Source organism: Astatotilapia calliptera, chromosome 7 (genome assembly GCF_964374335.1).
Source record: "Astatotilapia calliptera chromosome 7, fAstCal68.1, whole genome shotgun sequence".
Taxonomy (NCBI): domain Eukaryota; kingdom Metazoa; phylum Chordata; class Actinopteri; order Cichliformes; family Cichlidae; genus Astatotilapia; species Astatotilapia calliptera.
This window is the reverse complement of record NC_137428.1, coordinates 49340426-49357752: the sequence shown is the minus strand read 5'-3', so window position 1 is coordinate 49357752 and position 17327 is coordinate 49340426. Positions and strand designations below refer to the sequence as shown.

General features: G+C 38.1%; 1 protein-coding gene across 1 annotated transcript in view; it reads right to left on the bottom strand.

The window, feature by feature from the left end:
• lingo1a (leucine rich repeat and Ig domain containing 1a) overlaps window positions 1-17327 on the bottom strand; it is a 129878-nt gene that overhangs the window by 29759 nt on the left and 82792 nt on the right. The window lies entirely within an intron of this gene.

Genomic DNA, 17327 nt, shown 5'->3' with positions numbered 1-17327 from the left:
CCAGTATTTTAGAGTTATTTCCACGCTGCCTGGCTATAAAACCATTCTGTTAGACAGGGGCTTTTTCTTTCCAGATCACTACCCTAGAACTGACAGTATATTTCCCTATAGATATAAAGTTAAAAATAAACAATTGTAATACGTTTTGTGTACTGGTGCTTGACATGTTTCATCAATATATATTACTCATCAGCTGATCGATATGAGTAAAATAAAATTAATAAGTAAATGCACGATTATACTCAGATTTGCAGTACTAGTCAAACATGCTCACTGTGTTATTAGATGAATAAAACTCAGAGAAAATTAGATTCCAAAAGGGAACATTTGACTGTGACATGATGCACCTCATAGGCGGGAGGAGAGAGGCGATATATATCATTCTTCTCTACTTCGTCTCCATCCTCTCTGCCCTGCTAAGAGCTGCAAACAACAACAGAGGTAACAATGGATACCTAGTGACGCCACAGACTTTGAAAGGATCCCATCAATAATTAATTTGTTCAGCTGTGTTCCTCAACACTGGCACGCATGCTTGTCCTTAATCTTCTCTTATACTTGGTGTGAGGGGTTTCTGTCAGGTGGATAATCATGACACTGCAAGATGAATGACTCTGTGATTAGATGATAAAATAACCATTTTCTTGTTATGCTACAATTGTTCTTGATAGGTGAGTGGCTTTGTATAGCAAGTTTCAAGGTTGTCATTCTTGCTGGGTAACTATTGATAAGGCTGGCCCCCCAATGAATTCTGATACCGATACAGTCTTTGGCATCATTTTAAGAGTCACTATTTCAACAGAAATAAAGAAATATATTTTTGAGAATGAATCATGAATTGTGTCTGCAAGCTAGAATAACTTTCACTCTGACTTAATTTATGTTGCCAAATTAAATTCTGGTGTTCAGAATCTTTTTTCCTTCACAGTAGGAGACAAATGAAAACTTGGGAATGAAATCTTAACTGTTTTCAACATCAAGTGAAAACTGAATTCACCAGTTGCCGACAGCCTTTTATTTTTGTTGTTTTTGTTTGTTTTTCAGTCTTTGGTCCCTTTGGTATTTCTTTTTTCAAAAGGCAGATTGACTCTTATTATGAGTTGCAGCTAACCATTTAGCGTGTGATCATATATCCATTCAGCAACAACAGATAAATATTAAGATGCCAACAAGTAGTTGAATCTTTCACTGCTGCGCAATTGTCTGCTGGGAAACCTTCATGCATCTGGATGCTACAGACCAAGCACACCCACATGGTGATGGCATTCCCCAATGACAGTGGCCTCTCTTAGCTGGACATTGCCTCATTTCACAAGAGCTGTTCAAAAAAGACTCAAGAAACAGGACAAAGAGCCCATGGTATTGATCTAGACTCCAGACTCTCACTTTGTAACCCACAGGATCAAAATGATCCACTGCCAGCTTTCCCTGCCAGCCATGGGACGCCCATGGTGGTTTTTAAAGTTGTGGCTGATTTGTGTATTTACATGTGTATTCACCTGGTGGGCTGCCAAGGTACTGCAGGAATAATAACAAAAACTCAGGTTGAAATTACAACTTGGTACAGTTATATATTTATCTAAATATATTTGTTTATTTACTGTTGGCTGTGCGACAGACTGGCCATCTGTCCAGGGTGTATCCCACCTCCTGCCCTATGGTAGCTGGGATAGACTCCAGCTTCCCTCTACCCAGAGACTGGGATAAATGGAAGAGACTGTGAGGGTTGGTTTGTAAATTAAAACTGATAATAGGAGGTTAGTTTGTTATATTACTCATGGTCCTCATTTACTGCAGTGGCAGGTCAACTTAATATCAGAGCAAAACGTGCAATAGACATGTTGGTCCGCTGTGTCCATTTCACGCTTTGCCTCTCCAAAATCTGAAATGGAGATGCGTGAAGAAGTTGCATTACCAGCAGGGCGAGATAATATATTTTAAGACACGAAGTCGGTGGTGAGCAAAAAACGTACTAAGGATATTTCCGGGTCCTTAATTGTCAGAATCGATTAAGCTAGGGGGCTAATATGTATTTACGTGTAAATGTGACAGTAATGTCTGCTAAATGCTTTCCTGTGATTATTTTCATGTAAAATAGCTCCCTTTGCTGCAATGTTTTGGAGACCAAAGTGTGAAATTGACACGGTGGACGGGCGTTTCTGTTGTTACACACTTTGTCGTGATATTGGGTTGGCAGGTGGGTCACACATTGGCCTCAACGCTTGACTGAGTAGTATTAGCAATTGATCATGTTTTTAAAAAATGAAATTTTCAAGGAAATGCAGTGCTTTATCTTGTATTTTGATTCGAGTGAAGATGTAATATTGGGTGGGTCCCAAGGGAATTTTCTGGTTTTTAAATGTGCTGCAGCACTCTTGACTTTGGGAACAAGCTGGGTTTATTTATTCATACAACAGCAGTCTCACAAAGTGGCTTTATTTTATAGCACATTAGTATATGATACGCCCATGAAATACAAAAATAGTTAGAAAGATGGAGTTTTTATTTTTTTAAAGATCTTTAGGAGTATTGCTTATTTTCCTTTGTGTTACAAATCTGCATTTGCTGGTTGTTTTCTATTTTTAAAACTTTACAACCGTGCAAAAAATACTTGGGTATAGCAGGAATCTGTGGTTTGGGCAGAAACCCTTTGCACATTTGCTGTGTGCCACAAAATGCAGCAGCCAGAAACTCTTTGGGGGGGATGTGTTAGGCAAGCATTGGTCCTGGCTGGGACCAAATTTGACATCTCATAACACTTACTTGCTCCAAAGTAATATCGATTTCTTTTCCAGAAAAGAAACAACAACAATATAAAGCTAAAAAAAAACCAGAACCCAGACACAGCACAGCAAAACTCAACAGCAAGAAAAACCTCTTGAAACAAAGTAAACAGGACTTACAAACCTATAAACTTTCCTTCTCTGTTTTCCATCAAACTTTGTTGGCTGTTAAGTTGGTCAAAGTAAAGAAGCATAAATATTTCTTTCTTGCCCTGTTTTTCTTTCTTTCTTTTTGCGGCACTTACCTAAAATCCATCTCTTTACTCACTATTCTTCTAATCCTTACAAATGGCAACACACTCCCCACTGTCACTCAAACGTCCTCACACATAAATAATAGGCACATACATCGACTCACTCATTGTCTCTCAGTCTCACACTCACACTCATTTGCCCTGACTTGTGTTATTGTACTGCTATGTAAAATGGCTGGTGCAGTGAAAATGGAAAGCAGTGAGGTTGGAAGGGAAAAGTCCCTCAATGGGCTTTGAATTGCCAAGGTCCCGAATAAGCATTGTAATATGGGCTTGCAGGCAGCAACCAAATATGCAAAGAATTGGATTTGGCATTACTGACATCTAGTTTTACCCTCGCAAATGCGCAACCTACAGAAATACAAAATCATAATTTAGCGGTAATGCACACTATTAACAAGCTTTAACAATGTAAAGGATATTGTTCTGGGACTGCGTGTGGTTTAGGGAGTGATTGCTTTGGTTTTGTAGCATGACATCCTCAGATATAGAACTATGTTCATAACAAATAATTGAAACTCATAATGTTGCAAGAGTTTCAATCCAACATGAAAATGACAGCCATCAAGATCATGAAATCTGTTTGAGATGACAGCAGTACACCAAAGGAATATGTAATGGTCATAAAAATGATGACATATTCACATTGATAAGTCAACTAATGAACAGCTCAGCACCCATAATCATTGCTGAACACATTTCTGAACCTTGTTAGTAGCTTTGACACAATTGCTCCCACAGATGTACTAAGTGGAAAAGCATACAGCAAGAAGGGATCCTGGATACTAACTCTAAGGCTAGTGTTTCTTTGGGCTTACTAGCACAGACCATACTGATATCAGAGGTATTATCTGGCCTATCATAGTAATGAAGAATAAATACTGTGGCAACTTGGACCTAGATCTGGACCTAGACCTAGCCCAGTGGTCATATGAGCAATACTTTGTCTTCAGTGGTTTATATTTCCCACAAAACAATTGGCAGGCTGCTGCTCTCTCACCGCTACTCAGGCTCAGTGCAGTGCAAGAAAGACTGCAAAGAAAAATGATGCTCCCATGCCACTTGCACACACTGCTTTGGGCAGACTATCATTCCCATTAAACTAATAACAGTTAGCTTCTTATCTCACAGTGTCTTGGCAAAGTCACTTCCACCCTTGAACACATTGCCTTTGAATGCTGGGGCTTAATCTATCACTGAGGCCCAAATGAGACCGCATAATCCTCTGCAATTTTTTGTTCTTGTATTTCACATTATCACTGATTTCTACTGCATTTTTTATAAACTTTTTTTTATTTTCTTCCATTTTGGAACAATGATGCTGTCCTTCAGTTTCATAAGCAGACAGAATGTTCAATCAAGAAAAAATAGCTGATGTCAGAAGCTAGTACATGAGTGGGTTTATTCTTTTGTTGAACCAATTTTCATTATCAAATTACCATTTGAAACTATTCAGATAGTGGAAATATTTAAAGTTTAATGTAAAATGTGACAGTGTCAATACTCTCATCCACAACCTTATACAACACTTGATTCTGGAGAATCAGTGCACAGGTGTTTCGATGCTTTAGAGGCAAATGAAAGTCCAACAGGTCCCAGGTCAGTTCATATTCTCTCTTGGCATTTAGGACTTTGGTAAAGATCAATTTTCTTTGTTTTACCTTTAAATAATGCAGCCCACAGAAAGACTAATTTAAACAACACCACTAACAGAATATAATAAGAACTTTCTCAGCAATGAACAACAAAACAGTTTGACCTGGAAATATTCATATTATTGAAAGCTCAATTATGTTTTTTTTTACTTTTCTTTTTGCAAACAGGATAACATTGCTAGCATGAATGAAAGCTACAATGATCTCACTCGTTTTTTTTTTTATGTTAAAGTTCAAACTATCTTCACTCATTAAGAAGTGTCAGCCTTAACAAACCAATTCAGCACCACTGCTGCTAAATTTGATCAATAATACCATTAACAATAGCTGTCAGTTTGCTGGGTGTGGTTGAGCTCATGCTGAATAAAAAGACAGAACGTAAAGAGAATTAAAGAATATTATTTCTTGCTATCACCTTAAGAGTCAAAAGAATATACTTTGGATTAAGACTCATTTAATTTACTGAGGTACTATAAATAAATCCAGCCAGAAGAAAAAAAATCAACAATGTTGTTTTTTAAATAAATGACTTTTTTCTTTTTAGTTTTTTAAAGTAAATTTAAGAGTGAAAGCATTTTCTGTCTTGCCGACTTTGACTTATACCCATTGTCATTTCTTGGACAAAGGTCAAAGACCTTTTCTGATTTGTGTTAGTCTCTCTGGTGGGGGTTACCTTCTTCTTGGTGTCTCTCTGTGGGCCTTCATCTATCTGATGTTTCTAGTTCAGCGTGTACTCCACTGTCCTTGATGCTCAGTTCTGGTTTACAGATCATATGATCATTGCATCTCTGCTGCCTTCTTTTCTTGTTCAGCAGGTAATTGGTGACTCTCCTGTCTAAGACAGCTATAGCTGAACTCATCTGATCAACCAATGCTGCAGATTTTTCTAATGCAGATTTTTACAAAGATATTACCCAATAATATTGGGTAATATTATTCGCTAGTTTTCATTAATCTGCAGGAGCTTTGTCACTTTGTATATTCTTCTCTTACATCTTTTGAGACAATAGTGTTTGATCTAATACTGTGTAAACAGGACTGAATGTCTTTCTTTTTGTATTTGCTTCATGATCCAGTCAGTGACCAGCATGGCAGTCCTTTTGTCTCTTGTGTTTATGGTGGTGACTATCCTTTAAAAAAGATCGGACAGAATGCAAATATTACAAACACTTCATTCAACAGTGCCTTACATAAAACATAGTTACATGGCTAACATACAAAGAAATACCGTACTTGTTTGACAAGCTTCGGAACAAAATAAGCAAAAAGTGTGACCTCACCTGTTAATTTGTGTTTAAAAAAAGGTTTTAGGATGCATACTTTTTGGAATATAGTCAGTATTTAAATAAACAAATATACACGTAAATAACTCCAAAATGTAAGGAAACGATCCTATGAACCTCTTAATGGCGGCTGTACAATTTAGTGGTCAACCACTGTAGTTGCTCTTTTATCTTGTAGAACGAGCCGTTTGGGTTTTCATTTTGCCAACAAGACAAATGTGACAAATGTGTTTCCCTATAGACAAGCTATTACAAGCAGTGGTTTGGCCTCAGACCCCTGCAGATATTCTGCTCATGGCCTCTGAAACAATGGCTCTGTTTTTATTTATTTTTTCATCTGCAGGGCACCATCCATTGCCAGGGCTACTCGCTTGTCATCTTGGCATACAGACAATGGCTTCCAGACACAAGAGCTCCTTGTAAAAGATGTTGCCACCCCTCGGTCTCTGTGCAGTACAGACACACATAAAAATCCCAGCAAACACTTGGACACATAAACACAGGCACACACAAAGCTAATCTAGGACTGAATCGAATCGTATCCCTTTGTTTTTGAGATGGTAACTGAAGGTGAGGGAGTGGTATTGGGAGATTGGGAGTAGGATACACTGGTAATCACTATTTCAAATAATTTCACTATCCCCCCACCGCCCATACACTCCTCACTAACACTGCACTATTCCAAAGGGCAGGGAGAGATTTCAATCTCTTTACAGCTGCCACCATGACTTTAGTAAATTGTTGACAGCCAAATCCATGTCGATCTGCTGAGTGATTGCATGCTGCAAAAGGTCTAATCTCATTTTCTCTGCAGCTCACACTGGCTGTAAACGAACAGACATTAAGTTGAAGTTAAGTTAAAACGTTCGATCATAGAAGCCACGCCTAGTTAAGAGTATTATGGAAAATCAATCATCAATAAGCCTTCAAAGCTGTTTGGTACAATAAGACTATGAAATGTTAAACTGTCCATTGTGAAAACTGTATCTGATACAAACAGTGTATGGCCTTATAGTATACACTTCACAGAGGATGTAGATGGCCTGTGTTATTAGACTTTGCTGATGTCAAACACATAAAAATGCTCAAAGAAGCTCAGCGCCTCTGGCTAGTTTTTCCATGGCATGCAATCTTAACGCTATTCATGCATTTAACAGTGTCACTAAAAGACATGAGTCATGAAAAAAATATAAGCCGATGTATACGAGCTGCGTAATTTAAAAACAGGCCTAGAACAAAGTATTTCATACAAAAGTCAAACTGGTTAACAAAAAGTGTTCAATATTATTGCTAATATTGAATCCATGTGTTCAAGGAAGTACTTAAACACTAACTGCTCTAGACAAATAAATAGATTAAATTTGACCACAAGTGTGTTTCAACAACACTTTCAACCTGTGAACATATGCAAAATTTACTACTATCTACTATCTACTCAGCCTCCTTTTTACAGCTTAGATTTACTTCACACAAATTCACTCTCTATCTATTCATCCAGTATTCATCAGTCGGTCCAGGCAATCTTCTCATCTAATATATTCTAAAAACACTCTGAATCCACTGGTTTATAAATGCCATCATTTTATTTTAAAATATTTGTCACATTGGTATCATAGCCAAGTCAAATTTTCACCCTCACCTAGAATATTTTGTTGCAACATGTCTGTCTTTAACACACCAACCAATGGTTTGTGATCTACTGCACATTAGAGCGCCACCCGGGCAACGAAAACCTGTTTCTGTTAAAGAGAGCATGAGAACATGTTCATGCCAAGCAACTAAAAGGCAGCTTGCTTTTTAATTCCTCACACATTTCAGGGTCAGCCTCGTCAGGCGATTTCCTTTGCCTGTGGAGGCCTCTGGACAAAGGTGGAAAATGAGAGGAAAAAAATACTGATGAGGAATGTGGCAGTTACTCTGGACAACCAATCGCAAACCAACACTCACTCCAAGCTCTCACAAGCCATGAAAAACAATACAGCATATGAAGTATCTGGCTGCTTATATAAAAAGTGAAGATTTGGGGTATTTTGATGAATCAAATGCCCAACAACAATACCCCAAGGACATCATGGAAGAGTGTCATAAAGTCCTATCAAAAGATGATGTTAAAGACTGGGAAAAAGTGATGCTAGAGAGAAATCACACAAAGTTAGATGGTTTTAACAAAGGACTGAACAAGATTTCTATTGTACACTACTGTATATAAACAAAGGTATCAGATGATAAAGGTGTTTAGGGCCTAGCCATGCACTCTGCCTTTACAAACATTTGTAAAAGAATGGTTTGTTCTAAAGGGCCATAGGAGTCAAGTCAGTTGATGCAAATTCTTCCATTTAAAATATTCCATGATCAGCTGTAATTTGCATTACTGAAAAGTAAAAGAGTTTAGGAACCATAGCAACTCAGCCACAAAGTGGCAGACCACATAATGTTACCCAACTGGGGTTGCTGAGGCGCATAGTTCATAAAAGGCACCAAAGCCCTACCTATTCAGGAACGACAGAGTACCAAACCTAAAAAAACGTTGTGCCAGGAGCTTCGTGTGTTGGGCTTCCATGGCCAGAAGCTCCTGTAGGTGTAATGTGTAGGTGGCCGTGGACTTTTATCTATATAGTGCAGATGCAAAATCAGTAGGGAACAGGCCAAGACAATGAATTGAGAATGAGTCATAGCAGTAGTTTCCTCTTATGAGGTAATGTGTATGCAAAAACTGGCATTCCACATAAGCGCATATGTTGTTTGAAGAACAGTAACAGTTTGCCTAAACTAGTGAGGCTGATCTGACAGCTTTATGGCTGGACACATATGGAGAGTAACTTCAAAAGAAATACATATTCACTATTTACGCAAGGACATACCAAATGAAATGACAGCAATGCAAAGCATCTCACATTCAGCAGGAAATTCTCACAGTGCTGCGGTCAGCTAAATGCTGCTCCATATTTTTAGACTGTGCTCCTACTGTGAGCAGAACAGAACAGATGACTGTGATTGTACACTTTGTTACAACACAGAGGGAGAAGCGCAGAGATTAGAAAGCATTTTCTGGAATTCGCAGAGATAACCGATTGCACGCATCCTTGCACGAATGATGTCACTGGGAACATTAGTGGACAGGATGTTGACATTATGGACACGAGCGGTCAAGGACAATAACGGTAGATCAAATGAGGGGTAAACATAAACATATTCAAAACAGAGTTTGTGAAACGTGAAGGTCAGGTACACATGTGCTCAAACCCAGTTAGAGGCAGCATGAGATGCAATGCTAAAAGTGTCACAAGATGAAAGTCCAACTGCTGCTTGTGAAGCTAAAACTAGATCTGAAGCTGAAGTCATTACAGCTAAGATCAAAAGGCAACCATTCATGCGCCATCATAACATGGTATAGCATTTTAAATGAGATAAATATTACTGGTAAGACTCTGCAGACACTGTGCACTTAGTGCAGTAGTACAGCTGAATGTGACAAAATGATTCCTGTTGGACAATCACACTGACGGCAAATTTGAAAGCATGCAGTCAAATGAAAAATATCTGGCGCAGGAGTTGGATGCAGAGACCCGATTTCCTGAAACAGTGCACTGTGACACCCTCCCCCAAAAAAGGAAATATCTTCAACTACAAGGGAGACAGTGAGGTAGTAATGGATCCACACAACAGGTTTACAAGCTGTTTTACTGGACTACGCTATTGATGTTATGGAAGAGTATTTTTTTTCTCACATCCAGGGCACAGAGACATACTTGGGGAAGTGAATCTGATCGCATCTGTCAATAAGAAAAATGCTAGAACTTTTCCCCAGGGAAACATTGCACTGGAAAAAGCCGTGACACATCGTGACACCAGACACATTAAAAGCAAAGGATATCCTGCAGAATTGAATGCTTTGAGCAGACTTCTAGATGCTGGAACTAAACAACTACAGAAACTCGAGTTCACCTCCAGTCTCCAATAATCGAATCGAATTTGGTTGTCCCACTGCTTTTTGCACCAGTTGCTGAAGGAGATCACAGTTTCCTAAAAGTGCAACAAACAAACAAAAATATAAAAAGCTACTGAGTACAATGACACAAGACAGACTTAACAGACTGCTAATGATCTTCATAAAGGATAATCCGGCACAGAGAACCAAACCACAGGGTCCAGTTAAAGTAGCAAACTCTACTGGTAGCTACCATTTAGTACTTGAGAAACCAAAGTTTGATTATTTTTAAAAAAATACAATAAGTGAGCTGCAGTAAGAGAAGTAAAGAATTTGAAGACATTATTATGAGAATTACTGTTATCCTTTTTGTGCTATTGGTGTAATTAGTTGTAGTGGCAAAAACCTCCCCTACAGGCAGTTTTTGCCAGGCTTGTGGCATTTTTCCAAATTCTTCATTCCATATTTACCAATAACTCAAACAAAATTATGCTGCAGGTCCAAATTGTGGTGTCTGTTAAGTATGGGCAGCAGACATTGATCCAACAAATGGGGAAGGAAACATCACATTTGCAGGGGGCTGATGAAATGAAAATAATATATAGGAAAATCAAAAAGAACTAGGACTTATAATAAATCTTTAAGAAAATATGATATGATGTTAATGCAAAATGTTGTTCAGATTGGCCTACCCATTAAGGAGGAGCTAGAATACATGCAGACATACAGTGGCTTGCAAAAGTATTCGGCCCCCTTGAACTTTTCCACATTTTGTCACATTACAGCCACAAACATGAATCAATTTTATTGGAATTCCACGTGAAAGACCAACACAAAGTGGTGTACACGTGAGAAGTGGAACAAAAATCATACATGATTCCAAACATTTTTTACAAATGAATAACTGCAAAGTGGGGTGTGCGTAATTATTCAGCCCCCTTTGGTCTGAGTGCAGTCAGTTGCCCATAGACATTGCCTGATGAGTACTAATGACTAAATAGAGTGCACCTGTGTGTAATCTAATGTCAGCACAAATACAGCTGCTCTGTGACGGCCTCAGAGGTTGTCTAAGAGAATGTTGGGAGCAACAACACCATGAAGTCCAAAGAACACACCAGACAGGTCAGGGATAAAGTTATTGAGAAATTTAAAGCAGGCTTAGGCTACAAAAAGATTTCCCAAGCCTTGAACATCCCACGGAGCACTGTTCAAGCGATCATTCAGAAATGGAAGGAGTATGGCACAACTGTAAACCTACCAAGACAAGGCCGTCCACCTAAACTCACAGGCCGAACAAGGAGAGCACTGATCAGAAATGCAGCCCAGAGGCCCATGGTGACTCTGGACGACCTGCAGAGATCTACAGCTCAGGTGGGGGATTCTGTCCATAGGACAACTATTAGTCGTGCACTGCACAAAGTTGGCCTTTATGGAAGAGTGGCAAGAAGAAAGCCATTGTTAACAGAAAACCATAAGAAGTCCTGTTTGCAGTTTGCCACAAGCCATGTGGGGGACACAGCAAACATGTGGAAAAAGGTGCTCTGGTCAGACGAGACCAAAATGGAACTTTTTGGGCAAAATGCAAAACGCTATGTGTGGTGGAAACTAACACTGCACATCACTCTGAACACACCATCCCCACTGTCAAATATGGTGGTGGCAGCATCATGCTCTGGGGGTGCTTCTCTTCAGCAGGGACAGGGAAGCTGGTCAGAGTTGATGGGAAGATGGATGGAGCCAAATACAGGGCAGTATTGGAAGAAAACCTCTTGGAGTCTGCAAAAGACTTGAGACTGGGGCGGAGGTTCACCTTCCAGCAGGACAACGACCCTAAACATAAAGCCAGGGCAACGAGGGAATGGTTTAAAACAAAACATCCATGTGTTAGAATGGCCCAGTCAAAGTCCAGATCTAAATCCAATCGAGAATCTGTGGCAAGATCTGAAAACTGCTGTTCACAAACGCTGTCCATCTAATCTGACTGAGCTGGAGCTGTTTGCAAAGAAGAATGGGCAAGGATTTCAGTCTCTAGATGTGCAAAGCTGGTAGAGACATACCCTAAAAGACTGGCAGCTGTAATTGCAGCAAAAAGTATTGACTCAGGGGGCTGAATAATTATGCACACCCCACTTTGCAATTATTTGTTTGTAAAAAAATGTTTGGAATCATGTATGATTTTTAAGATAAGATAAGATAAGATAGAACTTTATTAATCCCTCGGGTGGGTTCCTCTGGGAAATTCGACTTCCAAAAAAAAGCACAGCAACGTTCCACTTCTCACGTGTACACCACTTTGTATTGGTCTTTGATGTGGAATTCCAATAAAATTGATTCATGTTTGTGGCTGTAATGGGCCAAAATGTGGAAAAGTTCAAGGGGGTCGAATACTTTTGCAAGCCACTGTATATACACACATATGCTATAATCGTTATAGTAAATAAATCCTACATCCTAAGCATGTAGCACTCAATATATTCTATTGAGTTAATACATTTTATTTTACGAGTATATAAAAATAAAATACACAAATATGAACAAGTAAAGCAGACCTTAATAAATAATGTTGTATTTATTTATTTTCTCTTCCTTTCTCTATTTTCCGTAACCTTGATCAACAAACTCAATCTCTTCTCTTTCTTAAAAGCTTGTTCTTGCTGCAAACAAATATAAAACTGCCAACTTCTAAGAGAAATTATGGCAGCTTGGTGACCACAAAGACATGCCACAGTTATTTTGCTCTTTGATTTCCGCTTGGGGGCACAACTGCCAAGGAATAACATTAGAGAATGAGTCTTTGGCTTGGGCATATGGGTGTCCAGACACAAATTAATTCAGCAGTGATTGCAATACACTGTATCTCTAAGGGCACTATTGTGAATAATTTATGTATGTGTGTGTATATATATATATATATATATGCTATTAATTATTGTAATGCATGACTCAAAATTCTTCAGTGAAGTTAGTTTCTCATCATACTTGCATTTTCATCCTCGGTCTGGGAAATTATTTGAAGTCCTCGAGTGTTTTTCTCTGACCTTGCTAGAATTCTACCAGCTGCTATCTGAGTTTAGCACTGCACCACATGGTGTATGGCTTATTAATCACAATGAATCAAATGAAAAACAAAATCCACAGTTCTGTCTTGTTTGATTTACAACAATACACATTTCAGCATGGGCAACCCACTGCGATCCAAAGTCTGTCAGAAATGCACTCAAACAGAGCTGCATCTGTCAACATTCGCTGGAAATGGTTCAAACGCAAAGTAGTAGAATTTACACTACTGAGACCAAGAGCTTTTATTTAGTCACCCTGAGGGATTTTATGTTTTTGAATTTGGGGTTCCCAGAGGTGTTATCAGCATTCTTTCATGATTAATTTTATTGACTGTAATGCTGAATTGTATCTGAATTGCTAATTTTTGTGCTTGGTATTGAAATTTTCTTCTTTCAGTACACTATTCTGCCTATGGGGAGGTAGGATGGTGTAGACTGGCCCTGGGCAAAACACTGGACTCAAAGCAAAAAGTGAGTGAGTGTAAAGGCCAGTCTTATGGCAGTGAAATAGTTACAAAAAGATTGATAATTTTTTTGTGTTCATAGACATGAATTGCTAAGTTTTTCTCGTAGAGAAACCAGGGATGTGTCACTATGGCAACCAGAAAAGCAAAGTTTGAAAAGATGTGATCACAACATTTTTATATGACTAGCTGGAAAAAAAGGTAACACATGGAATTAATAATGTATTTCAAACAATAGTTGAACATGATTCATCTTCATGAACTCAAAATAATTTTAAGAAATTTAAAGTGAAGAACACGAAAAAGTTTCTGTCCTATGACTGTGACTGTATCACCAACTGCCACGAGGCCGGGTATTTTATTCTACAAGCCCTCGCGTTTTGCAACATATTTACTTTGATAAGCATGTGTGAATGAGAAACACACTGAAAATTTGTAGTAGCTAGCAAAGATTAAAGGGTGCTATATTAGTGTGCATCATTTGACACTTCATTCTTCCTGAATCTGTAATCTGTATCATCACCAAAACATTTCTTGGTTTTGGTCTTCACAGGAAAAAAGATGTGGCTGACCTTCAGATTTGATCCCTGACATCCTCATTTAAGGAAGAGTTTCATTTTACTTAATCTTCGTGCTGCCTTCAAAACTGTATAAATACTTTGAGAAGTTTTATTTGGTGACTTTTGAGAACTGCTGGATTAAATAAATAAATTATTGATATAACAACAAAAATGTCTAATTTATGGCTTTAATCTAACATCACATTTTAGTTATATTTCAAAAAGGAAAAAAACAATTTTAAACGACAGTCAGCAACATGAAATCTGTTCTCAAATCAGTGTGGTTTGTCCCAGCTTTTCACAGGTTGCAGGATAAGCACCTCTATGATGCTGTACAATAGCAGTTCCACTACAGCATGGCGATCAACAGAGTAAATGTGCAGTAGCAAATAAAACCATTTAACCTCTTCAACCTACCTACCCTTCAGAGGCAAATGACAAATACATTGATATTTGTACATACATTAAATCCTGTGCGCACATTCACAGCTGCTGAGGTACAAAAGTGTTGCATTCAGACTAGCCACGGTACTCAGCTGAATCTCATTATTTCAATGCCATTTCTGAGGCAATTACTAGGTGGGGAAATGCTAGGTCTGTATTGGGTGGCTTTATTTGTTCCAGGGCTATGGCCATTTCTCACTGTATGGGTCAGGGCAACTGGCCAGCTCCCTTGCAGTGTATGTTTAGTGTTTATGTGTCTCCAATGAGTAGTATTTGCGGATTGCACTGAGGTCATTATTAGCAGTTTCAGTGACAAAAAGCCAATGTCTGAATGGTTCCTTGGATTGCTACTGATGGGGTGAAATGTCAGAAAATAAATCTGCTTACTAGTAATAAAGAATGTTGGAAAAAATACAGGGAGCTTCAAAATGACCTGATGTTTTTGATATTTCATGAAATAATGTCCTCGCTATTCAGAAGCTGATTTTTTATTTTACACTTTTGCTTAGTAGTTTATACTAGTGAAGCTATACATCAATTGAAAGATTTTTTAAATTCTTCTTCAATTTTGCTTTGAAATTGAAGTATAGTAATCACCGTCAGCTGTGTGTGTATGATTACTCTATTTCGATTTCTTTTAATTAATTCATTTTGATAATGTCCCAGTACAAAAGCAATGTTATCTCTGATCACTTTCTACTGTAAGGTAACCTCCAGTTCAGCATGCTAAATGAAGACCCAGTTGAAGAGTAGAGACAGGTGAAGTTAGAAAAAGGATTTTTCTTCTTTTTAGTGACAATCACATAGAACCCTGAAAACAACAGACACCACTGCCGAGCAGATGATTTAGCACACAGAGGTAAAATCTATTGAACATGTAGCTGGAAGTGATGGAGAAGAGACGAAGATGCGGCACTTATTACTTTTTCATGCATGCATACATTACAATGTCTATTTATACAATTTCTCAAAGACTTTTTTCTCTTTTCAACAACATTCATGGTATAAAGTATTTCCGGTATCACTACAGTTGAAAACACACAAAACAATTGAAGAATGATAAAGTTCCTCAGCTCCCAGAAACAAATGTAGCAAAAACACATTTAGTATATCCTTCAGAATTTCTTTTAGTACATCTTTATATTTAGCTGTTCTCATGAATTGTAATCTTATTTTACTTTTTTATGGTTTTAATCCACGTCATAGTGACTCTGATGCAATGTGGATGTGTCTCCGGTGCGTGCTTATAGTGACTGGGTTCACTGTTCTGGCCTTGAGCTGAAGCATTTGAAAGTAATAACTTTGGCAGCACATGCTGTCAGATATTAAAGCCTTTCATGGTGGGAGGACTTTTTTTTTTTAACTCAGAAGAACTATTATAAAATAGTAGGTAACTTCTTTCACACAAGGAGCCCCCTGTGGTGCTAGATTTAATTTATAGAATTATTCTTGACACTGATGAGTGAAATGATGATTGAAGGTTAATTATATGCCAAGACCAAGGAAGGAAAGGCATATAACTATTCAACTATTTCTGCTCTAACAATGGTGTTCTATGACAGGTATCATAATCCCAAAGTTTAGTTTTGACTCCTATGTTGTATCCAGGATATTATACTGTATAATTAATATAGAGAATATTAAATACACCTTAGATTAATATGTTATTTAAAAAAAATATTATATAAGCTCCTTGACCCATTTTCCAAAGGAAGTTTTGACCTTTTAATTGCAATGCTTTGTCAGACTAATTAGTGTAAACAGCATAACAATCGGACAATATTTCACCATTCTATAGTTCTTCGTCAGATACAAAGATTTTTGAAGTCATGCTTGTATTACAGTCTTTCCCATAATTATTAATAAATGATATATAATACTTAAGTAAAGTCCAAATAATGCAGTAAGGATCTAATTTTTTTTGGTGTAAAAAAAAACAAACAAACAAGAAAAACAAAAAAACCAGGACCAGAATCCTCTGGGACAGCTGTGGATATGCCTTTGATTTATTTAGGATCCTCACATAGACTTACATTTTTACTTCAGCTGAAGTCAAAGAGTTGCTTGTCACAGCCTTGGGAAGAATCTAAGAATTAAAGGTGGGGCGGGCCACTACAAGTATCCCACTGATACCACAGCCAATAAACACTTGCTGCTCACAGCTGGAGACAAGCCAATGCCACAGGGAAGTCACTGGATTAAAAGGTCTCCAGAACAATTGACAGGGCAAGGTAGGCTCTGCAAACCATGTAGAATAATACATGTTGTAGCCCCCTGTTTACGCTCTATTCCGTTTGCAAAAAGCATGACAAATAATTTCTTTCATCATGTTTTCTATTCCTCTAGAAGTAGATAAACATTGTTGTTTATAGGCAAATCAAGCACCTCACTCTGGACTATGTATAGATGTTGCTGTATCTCATTCTAATTTTTATGACTTTGTCAACAATTTTGTCCCTAATGATATCACATCTACATGTTCTTGTTTCTGTCTTTATTAGTGCTTATTCTAAAAATAAAATGTGTTGCAGTCCCAGTCAAAAACACCTAATTTTGCCCTTGAAGATTTAATAAATTATTTGGTTAATATCTGCCATGGGTCCTAAAATAAAGTATCATACAGTATCAAGGGAGATAAGAGCTCTGTCAGACATTTCAAGGAATATAAAATCAGATGCTATTTCTGCCTTTGTTAAGTGGATGGGGAACTTCCCAGAAGTTAAAAGGACACTGGGGACACCTCCAGATCTACCTGAGACAGCTTGGGCATACCCTGGTCATGCCACGCATGAAAAAGAAGACCTGATACTGATAAACTGGAAGCCCCAATCCAAGCAGCAATGACACTCCTGGGAGAGAGGAAAACTCCACCTACTGATGTGAATGTCCAATTTTCA